Source organism: Zootoca vivipara, chromosome 11 (genome assembly GCF_963506605.1).
Source record: "Zootoca vivipara chromosome 11, rZooViv1.1, whole genome shotgun sequence".
Taxonomy (NCBI): Eukaryota; Metazoa; Chordata; class Lepidosauria; order Squamata; family Lacertidae; genus Zootoca; species Zootoca vivipara.
This window is the reverse complement of record NC_083286.1, coordinates 55,691,050-55,700,867: the sequence shown is the minus strand read 5'-3', so window position 1 is coordinate 55,700,867 and position 9,818 is coordinate 55,691,050. Positions and strand designations below refer to the sequence as shown.

At 41.9% G+C, this 9,818-nt stretch overlaps 1 protein-coding gene across 3 annotated transcripts in view; it reads left to right on the top strand.

The window, feature by feature from the left end:
* ARK2N (arkadia (RNF111) N-terminal like PKA signaling regulator 2N) overlaps positions 1 to 9,818 on the top strand; it is a 57,441-nt gene that overhangs the window by 35,562 nt on the left and 12,061 nt on the right. The gene's annotated exons all lie outside the window — the stretch shown is intronic.

The following is a 9,818-nucleotide window of genomic DNA, read 5'->3' as shown; positions in this document are numbered from 1 at the left end:
ACCCCTTTAAAGCTTATCTCCATAGGGGGATATGGTGGTTCAGGGTCCAGCAATTATGGATTGCACCTGCTGATCATGCCCTCAGAGCCCCAGAAAAAGCACTTCTAATTTTCAATTTGCACAATAATTTTTGGTTGTATTGTTTCAGTACTACCGGTATCATTGCTACAGATTCAAGGGTGAGTGGCCTGTCCCATGTTCTGATTTTGAATACTGACGATGTGGAATAGCTGAACATTGTCTTCATTAAAAAGGAAAAAAAGAAAAGAATGGCATTCATGCCATTGCACTTATCCCTCATCATGGCTCTTGTAGGCATTTCATAACAACTTCAGATTGAAACCAGTTTATCAGGCTGAATAGATTTGTTCTGAGTGACAAACTATCTTTGGTACGGTTTACATTATTTTAATATATGTCTTGTAATCTAAATAGACCAGTTTTCCCCTCCCTCCTTAACTCATGATGTTAGAATTTCTATATTTTTATCTTAGTCTTTTAAGTAAAAGATTCAGATTTAGGACAGCAATTTATTTATGGAAACCCTTCACAGCGGAGAAAGAAAAACACATCAAAATCTCCCTCCAGATATTACATTTTGCAGTTTCTTAACCACTGTTCGGTTATCAGGGGGTTCTTTGGGCACACATGTTCCTGTTTGCCTGGTCCTCCCCCTCACTTTAATCATGGTTTAGTGCAGATTTAGCTCATGTAGAGCCATGTTATTTGGGTCCAAATGTTATTTGGGTCCAACTCTCATCCACCCTTGGCACCCTCTAATGCACAGCATGATGGGAGTTGTAGTCCAGCAACATCTGGAAAACATCCCTTTGGCTGCCACTTGCAGAGTGTTTGCTACCTATGCACCAAGATTCATGCTACTTGAAGTTAGGTTTTTACCAATAATTACAAGCCGGGTGTGAAATCGTGTTTAAACCTAGTTGGGCTTTAGCATCAGTTATCTCTGGGGGGGGAAAGGGAAAGGAGAAGGAGAGAGAGTTGAGAGACAAATTTCGAAGAGGTACTCTCATCTCTGCCATTAGGAAAAACATCTGCTTTCAGCCGAATGACCGGTGACATGCAAGTCACACTGTGAATGTTCAGTCCCCACCACTTGCACTCACATGTTGTTACCTTGATGTAATTTTGATTTGAGTGGATTATGAAATACTGTACAGCAGGGATGGCCAAACTCGGCCCTCCAGCTGTTTTGGGACTACAGTTCCCATCATCCCTGACCTGTTAGCTAGGGATGATGGGAGTTGTAGTCCAAAAACAGCTGGAGGGCCGAGTTTGGCCATCCCAGCTGTACAGTGTAGTCTCACAGCCTGTGCTCAGAAGTCACTTGTTTTGTATGGCAACATGTTTATTGTCATTCCCTTTGCTATGATAGCAAGTGGTTATGTCCATTTTATAGATTTGGGTTCAAGAACTTTCTCAAGGTGCCTGCGTCAACCCTAGACATTTCAATTCAGTGTGCCAACATCTGATTTTTTTTATTTTTATTTTTGGAGAAAGGAATAATTATCTTGAATTGGTTCTTAATGGATAATACCCAACTGAGTTATATCCAGATTAGAAATAAGAGACCTTACATGATTTATCACTAATATCGGATATCGCCCATTGCATATAGCTTCATGATTTTGTTTGGGTTTTAATTTTTAAATCAAGTATAAGCAACTTAAATCAAATACATAAGTCCTCCACCCCACCACATTGAAAAGATGTTGGTGGGGTGGGAGCAGCTTTGAAGGGTGAAGTCATGTTAATCGCTCTTAAAATTCTTTTTCACTTTATGATTTAGGAGAGAATATGGTTATGCTATTCTTTTGCTGTGTTTATAAATGTGTATTCCTTGCCAAACTGTATAAATTCAGAAATGTAACTACTGTAACCTAGAATTAATATAGATATTAATAAAATTCTTATTACAAAGTAAAATATAAAGCCAACCCTTTTTTTGGGTGGGGGGAGGTTTTGTGAGGTTTATTTTAAAATCTAGCTAAACTGTCTCAGGTGCTGCTTGCGAAACTTTTACATCTCCCCTCTTCTTTCAGTTCCATGCATCTTTCGCTTTTCACTTCTACCTGGTTTCTGCAGCCACTTACCTCTGCGTGTCCTGCATAGATGCTATAATGCCCCATGTTGTTTTACCTCACCATTCCCTCCACATCCCTGCTTCTCAAGCAGCGTATTTATCTATCTATTTTTGTAAACTTCACTGGGCATTAGCTTTCTCCAATCCGGTACCCTCCAGACATTGTGGCACTTCACCCCCATCAACCCTTTCCATAATGGCCACTCGTCAGTTATGATGAGAGTTAAAAAGAGCTAAGCTGGATCAGGCCAATGCCCCACTCCTCCAGCACCCTGTTCCCACAGTGACCAACCAGCATGGCTTCCAGAAGCTGGCATTCAAAAGCATTGCTGCCTTTGACTGTGGAGGCAGAGCGTAGCCATCGTGGCTCGGTAGCCATGGGTAGCCTTTTATTCCATAGATTTGTTGAATCCTTTTAAAAATCATCCAAGTTGGTGGCCATCATTGCCTCCTGTGGGAGCAAGTTCCATCATTGTAGCTGCACTGCATGAAGAAGTAGTTTCTTTTATCTCTCCTGAGTCTTCCAATGCCCAGCTTCCTTGATGTCCCCAAGTTTTAGTGCTATGAAAGAGTGATAAAAACATTTCTCTCTCTCCACTTTCCCCATGCCATGAATAGCTTTATAAACGTCTATCATGTTGCCTCTTACTTGCCTCTTCCCAGTACTCCCAAACGCTGCTGCCTTTATTCATAGGCAGGTCACTCTATCCCCTTGATCATTTTGGTTGCCCTTTTGCCATCCAGCAACAGCTGGAGGGCACCAAGTTGGGGAAGGTGGCTGTTAAGCCTCTGATGTAACCAAACATTACTGTTGTTTTTGCATACCCGGTATAATTTACCAAAGAAAGTAAGTAGTTTGAGTTGTTTATTGACAAAGCATTTGAGGAAGCAAATACAGTGAAGGTATAGATCTAGGGAGGCAGAGACTTCTTCTAAGAACCAACATGTTTGTGCACCATAGAATCATAGAATCATAGAGTTGGAAGAGACCACAAGGGCCACCCAGTCTAACCCCCTGCCAAGCAGGAAACACCATCAAAGCATTCTTGACATATGCCTGTCAAGCCTCTGCTTAAAGACCTCCAAAGAAGGAGACTCCACCACACTCCTTGGGAGCAAATTCCACTGCCGAACAGCTCTTACTGTCAGGAAGTTCTTCCTAATGTTTAGGTGGAATCTTCTTTCTTGTAGTTTGAATCCATTGCTCCGTGAAGTTTGAATCCATTGCTCCGTGAAACCAAGGTTTCTAATGGTAAAGAAACAGACCTGGCAGTGCTGAGGTCTTCCACTAGTAGTTGCCTTCCACTAATTGCAGCTCCCTATGTGCTGCTTGGCTGTACTTGTTTTACTCCTGATTGGAAAGTCTGGTTTTTTTAAAGAAGTCACCTTGTCATCATTTGCCACTGTTGTAAGGCTGGATTTGGTGATGACAAGTGGCACCCGAAGCAAAATTTTGCAGCATGCATTCGTTCACCTGATAGACATGCTCCTGTTTCAGGGTTGCAATCACAATACCGTGGTACCTTGGTTCTCTTTCCCATAGAAAGTAATGCAAAATGGATTAATCCGTTCCAGACTTTTAAAAGCAACCCCTAAAACAGCAGTTTAACATGAATTTTACTATAAAGACCATTGATCCATAAAACGAAAGCAAGAAACAAGGCACTGCAGTCACACAATCAGTCAGTAGCTGAACTGGGTTCCACACAATTACAAAAACAAAACAAAAAGAGCCACAAAAAACAAAACCGCAAAATAAATAGCAAAAACAGACAAACCTCAGCGTAGCACTCAAAATGGAAGTGTGGCACTCAAAACGGAGCACGTTCGGCTTCTGAAGAAAGTTCGCAAACTGGAACAATTACTTATGGGTTTGGAGTGTTTGGGTTCCAAGTTATTTGAGTGCCACACTTCTGTTTTGAGTGTTACACTGAGTGTTACATTTTTGCAATTTATTTTGCAGTTTTGTTTTTGTGGCTCTTTTTGTTTTGTTTTTGTGATTGTGTGTCATCAATTTGCCACTGTTGTAAGGTTGGATTTGGTGATAACAAGGGGCACCTGAAGCAAAAATTTGCAGCATGCTCCTGATAGACGTGCTCCTGTTTCAGGGTTGCAACCACAATACTGTGGTACCTTGGGTCTCAATGCGTTCCGGAAGTCTGTTCCAAAACCAAAGTGTTCCACAACCAAGGGCATCTACTCCAAACTGCTGCCAATGCAGCAAATTCCCTATTACACCATCCCCAGAAGATCTTCTTCCAGCTTCTGCATAAAAAGGGGTATAGAAGTTAGGAAGCTGCTGTCGGTCTGTCTAGCTCAGTATTGTCTGCACTGAATTGCAGTGGCTCTCCAGAGTTTCAGACGGGGACATTCACAGTCCTACCTGGAGATGCCAGGCATTGAACCTGGTGTCATCTGTATGCAACATGGATGCTTTCCCAATGAGCTTTTCCAAGGCTATTCCACAGACAAACAGCTTCTACCATCACTCTTCCTAACGTTTAGCCAGGCTCCATTTTCTTGCCATTCAAACCCATTGGTTTGAGTCTCGTCCTCTGGAGCGACAACAAAAATTGGGAGGGAGAGAGCTGAAAGTAGATTCTTGAGTGTCGCTCTCTTGAACTAGTAGTGCTAACCAGGAAGGAGCCAGAGTCACACACAGAATGCAAGAAACCTGAAAGATTTACTTAAATGTAAGCAGGCATATCTTGCTACAGCGGAACCGCTACAGCGGGAAGGTAAACGGCGTTTCCATGTGCTGCTCTGGTTTGCCAGAAGCGGCTTTGTCATGCTGGCCACATGACCTGGAAGCTATACGCCGGCTCCCTCGGCCAATAATGCGAGATGAGCGCGCAACGCCAGAGTCGGTCACGACTGGACCTAATGGTCAGGGGTCCCTTTACCTTTACCTTTAAGCAGGCATATGATGAAAACATGTAAACTTGGCATTGACAGAAAAAGTAAGAGCAGTATAAAAGTGGAAAGGAACAATATGAAATTCATATTAACCGAGGGAGGGGTGCAAATGAGATTAAACACAAAAACAGTAGAAAATTAAAGAATAAGGCAACACAATGGAGATATAAAGAGATACACAATTTATAATGAGCAATTAACTGAAAAAAATAATTGGCAAATAAAAATATTTAACAAACCGGCTGCCACTAAAGCATGCATATTAATGGTAAAGGGACCCCTGACCATTAGGTCCTGTCGTGACCGACTGGGGTTGCGGTGCTCACCTCGCGTTATTGGCTGAGGGAGCTTCCAGGTCAGCTTCCAGATCATGTGGCTAGCATGACAAAGCCGCTTCTGGTGAACCAGAGCAGCACACGGAAACACCGTTTACCTTCCCACTGTAGCGGTACCTATTTATCTACTTGCACTTTGACGTGCTTTCGAACTGCTAGGTTGGCAGGAGCTGGGACCGAGCAATGGGAGCCCACCCCATCGCGGGGATTCAAACCGCCGACCTTCTGATCGGCAAGCCCTAGCTCTGTGGTTTAAAAGCATGCATATTACATGTCCAAAGCATGCATATTACGTTGCCCTAAACAACATTTTCCTTCAACTTCCACCAGTCCAAGGAAACTTGTGATTCAGGGAATTTGCAACTTCTAGATGAAGTAGTGGCCTGTAGCTTCATGCTTGTTTTTTTCTTTAAAAGATTAGACAAATCCAAAAAGAATTGGCCTGCCAATTAAGCACGAAGGCTAAATGCTCCATGCTCAGAAGAAGTGAGCCACTGAATATTTCTTGTTTGGAAGTAACACCAGTGGAGACACACTGCCTTCATGCACTGCTTGTGTTTCTAGGAGGGTGGCTGGTTGGTCATTGAAGGAAGGAGGACTCTGGACCAGCTGGGCCTTTAGCCTGCCCAGGTGGGGCTCCTGCTTCTTTATGATATTTTCTGCCTTTGCATCTGATAATCCACTGGTTGTTTGTTTCTCATCCCCAAATATGGAGCTGATTTCCTCCCCTGCTCTTTCTTCAGTGCAATCATTTCCCAAAGCTTTGTTTCTCTTGCCTTCCATTTTGTTCGGATGTGAGAGTTGCCTTCCCACAGGGGATTCCGCATTCATTTCAGTGGAGGTACCAGCTCCCAGTAAGCAATCTCTTGCATGTACCATATTGCTGCCTCTGCTAAAGTAGATGGCGAGCCCTTGTGCGCAGGAGTGTGGGGTGTGTACACTGAACTGCAGCAGAGTTGGGAGGACACTAACTTGATTCCCCCAATCAGTTCTATCCCATGCAAGTTAAGGGAAAGTGTCAATTTTCTTGGGCACCGGGACCTCATTCCTGAATTTCTACCTGTACTTATTGTAGGCTTCCATTCTGCTATGGAAACGAATGCTTGCCACTAATAAACCTGCATAACCATAGCCAGTCCCTTCTGTGTGATACAGAAGTGACAACATATCAGAGGACAGGCTTTGCAGATTGAGAGAAATGGCAAAGTTGCAGGAAGTTGCATTGTGAATTTCCTAAAAGGACAGCAGTTTTAGCCAGGGTCTAGACAAAAACTTTGGGTGCCATGTAACCCAATCCTCAGCATATTTACTCAGAAACAATTCCCAGTGTGTTAAATGGAACCTATTCCCAATTGTATTGCAGCCTGAGTCAGAAAATTCATAAGCCACCCCACCACCAGTAAAAAAAGAAGGATTCATTCTGCCAGTTTCCTCCCTGTACAGGTCTCATTGAATGCCCTTGTATGGCTCCCCTTAAGTCCAGCAGGGCTTGTGCAAGAGATTATTCACCTTCCTGCCTTTCCCCTCACCTGCCCATGATCGGCTTCGTTTGCCTTTTGCCTGGGCTGCTTCTGGATTTAGCTCAATCCAAACATGCATAGGAATTTCCCTTTTCCCAATCTCATTTGAGAGTCCAGAGTAATCAAATAACACAACTATACCATTGACAATTTTAGGGCATTTGACTTTTGCCAGTTTTTCTTTTAAAGAAACCTAGTTTAAATATTTATTTTCATAATTGACAAATGTTAATTATTGTTCAGCATGTAAACTGTTTGTTCAATGTATGCTAAAAATTTAAGCTAAGTTATAAAGTGTGCTGTTTGGAAGTGTGGAAGATACAGGAGTTGGAGCTACAGATAGCTTGTATTTCCTACTGATGAAGACTTTCACCCAAGTTATTCTCTGGGTAGGTGATAAGAATATCACTCTGCATGTATATACATTTATTATACATTTTTGCATGATTATACATGTAGGAGTGGTACAATTTTGACTTGATTCCACTTATTGTCTAAATACAATTTGGCTCATTTAGACCTGTCTGATTCTACTTTTGACAATATTACTGACAATTAAAGTAAACTCATTTGCAAAACATGAAAAGGAATTCATTATGAGTAGCTCCTTAATTGGCTAGATAAGAAACAGTCAATATTGTACTTGACCCTCGTATCTTCTGCACTCAAAACATTTTTTATTGACCATGTAATGTCAATTGATACCATATTGCACTGAACTCTGATGATATTGTGGGGAGGAAAATTACGCCTTTGCTTAATTCTGCACGCCAGTTAGTGTTGTAACACACATTCTCACTTCCCACCTAAAGAATTCTCACCCTTCCATATAAAGTTTATAGCCCTATTTTCAACAGCAAATGTCAATCTGCAACTGGCTATGGTTCCTCCCCGCATTACAATCATCAGTGTTTGGTGTTTGATCATTGTCCCTTTTGTACATACTACTAGTTAACCATTCCATTTACCTTTTATTTAAGTTGAATCTGTCTTTAATTTTTGCAACTCTGACATTGTTTTGGGAATCAGGTTGTTATTGATGCTGTTTTATCCTGAATCTTCTGCACGTTTCTTTAACGTAATTTACAGAACTGATTTTGGGATACTTATGGAATTAAGAAACGTCTTGCTAAATTACCTGATTTATTTAGTTATTTGTGAAATGAAATATAAAAATTTACCAAAATCCCTATGTCTCCGACACAGAGCATTTGGTTGGTCACCGTAGGAAACAGGATGACCTTTTGGTCTGCTCTAAAGTTGGGTTCTTAGATTCCTAAAACTTTAGCTTCATTTCCCATAATATGGAACATTATTCTTATACTTTATCGGATTACACTGGGATTTATACTGCATGGTAGCTGACAGCCATTTTATATAAGAGAATAACTGCTTTTATACTGAATCATTTTTATTGGTCCATCTAGCCCAGTATCCTCTGTCCAAACAGGCCGTAGGGAATCTCAAAAGTCTTCCCCAGCTTTGTGACGTGAGAACCTTTCACTGGGGATGTCTGACAAATCATTGGGCTCTATATCCCATTTGCACATCCCCATTAGCCACTGGAAGGATTCTTTTTATATTCTGTGAGGGTCAGTTCTCTTGACACCAAGGTGACTTTTTCTTTCAGAATATGCATTGCAGGCCTGTTTAGGGAAGTTTTTAATGTTTGATGTTCTATTGTGCTTTAAATTCTGGTTGGGAGCTGCCCAGGGTGGCTGGAAAAACCCAGCCAGATGGGCGGGGTAATAATAATAATAATAATAATAATAATAATAATAATAATAATAATAATACCTCCAGAAGGGGTGTGTATTGCAGACTTTACAAAATTCAGTTCCATGTGCCATGGTGGTTTTAAAGGGGACAAGTCGGATGCACGGAGAAACAGCTATTAGTCATGATGGCTTTTATGAAACCTCCATTTTTATAGGAGTGTATATCTAAATATTAAGTGCTGGGGAGCAAAAGCAGAGGAGGCTATTGACTTTATGTCCAGCTTGTGGCCTCCAAAAATATTTGGTTGGCTGCTGAAAGAAGCAGAATGTTGCGCTTAGATGGACCTTTGGTCTGAACCAGAAAGCTGCTCTCACATTTTAAAAATCCAAAGATCCATTTAACTCAGGCATCCCCAAACTTCAGCCCTCCAGATGTTTTGGACTACAATTCCCATCTTCCCCGACCACTGGTCCTGTTAGCTAGGGATCATGGGAGTTGTAGGCCAAAACATCTGGAGGGCCGCAGTTTGGGGATGCCTGATTTAACTTGTTTGCGTGCCTAAGGAAGCTTTAGACTGAAGCTGACACACATGAACACCCGAAACATACAATGCTTCATAGTAGAAGACATTTGAAATGGAGGAGAATAGTAAAAAAAACACGTTTGTGATGTGACATTGGGAGTGGGAGGGGGGTCTGCTGCTCATTGAAAAAGCAGAAAACCCAAGAATATTTAAAAATAATTCCCCGCCAGGTTATTCTAAGACTGAGCATTTCGGGTGTCTAGTCTCCAGACAGGACTCTGAACCATATAAATTAAAGAAGGGACTGCCTCTGTGTTTTTCTGTCACAAAGATTTGTGCCATGATAATGCATGACTGGGTGGACTAGTGAGATCCTGGCTCAATGCAGATGAAACAAACCGTAATTTGGTCGTTGGGAACACACTCTGTGCTTGCGCATGCCAGTTACCTTCTGTGCTTCCTGGGTTATGGTAAACATAAGTTGTTGTGATGTCTGAAACTATGAGTACTGCTGATCACGGGTTGCCTCCAATCTAGAGTTGGAAGCCCACTTCAAACCATAATTTCTCATTCTGTTTGGAGACAGACTGTGATCAGTGATACCCATAATTTGCTCGACTCAGACATTGTTCCTAGAAACCAGGATGTGGAGGAGCAGGAGAAGAGAGAACACCACAAGCAAGTTGCGTGTTTCCAACAGCCAA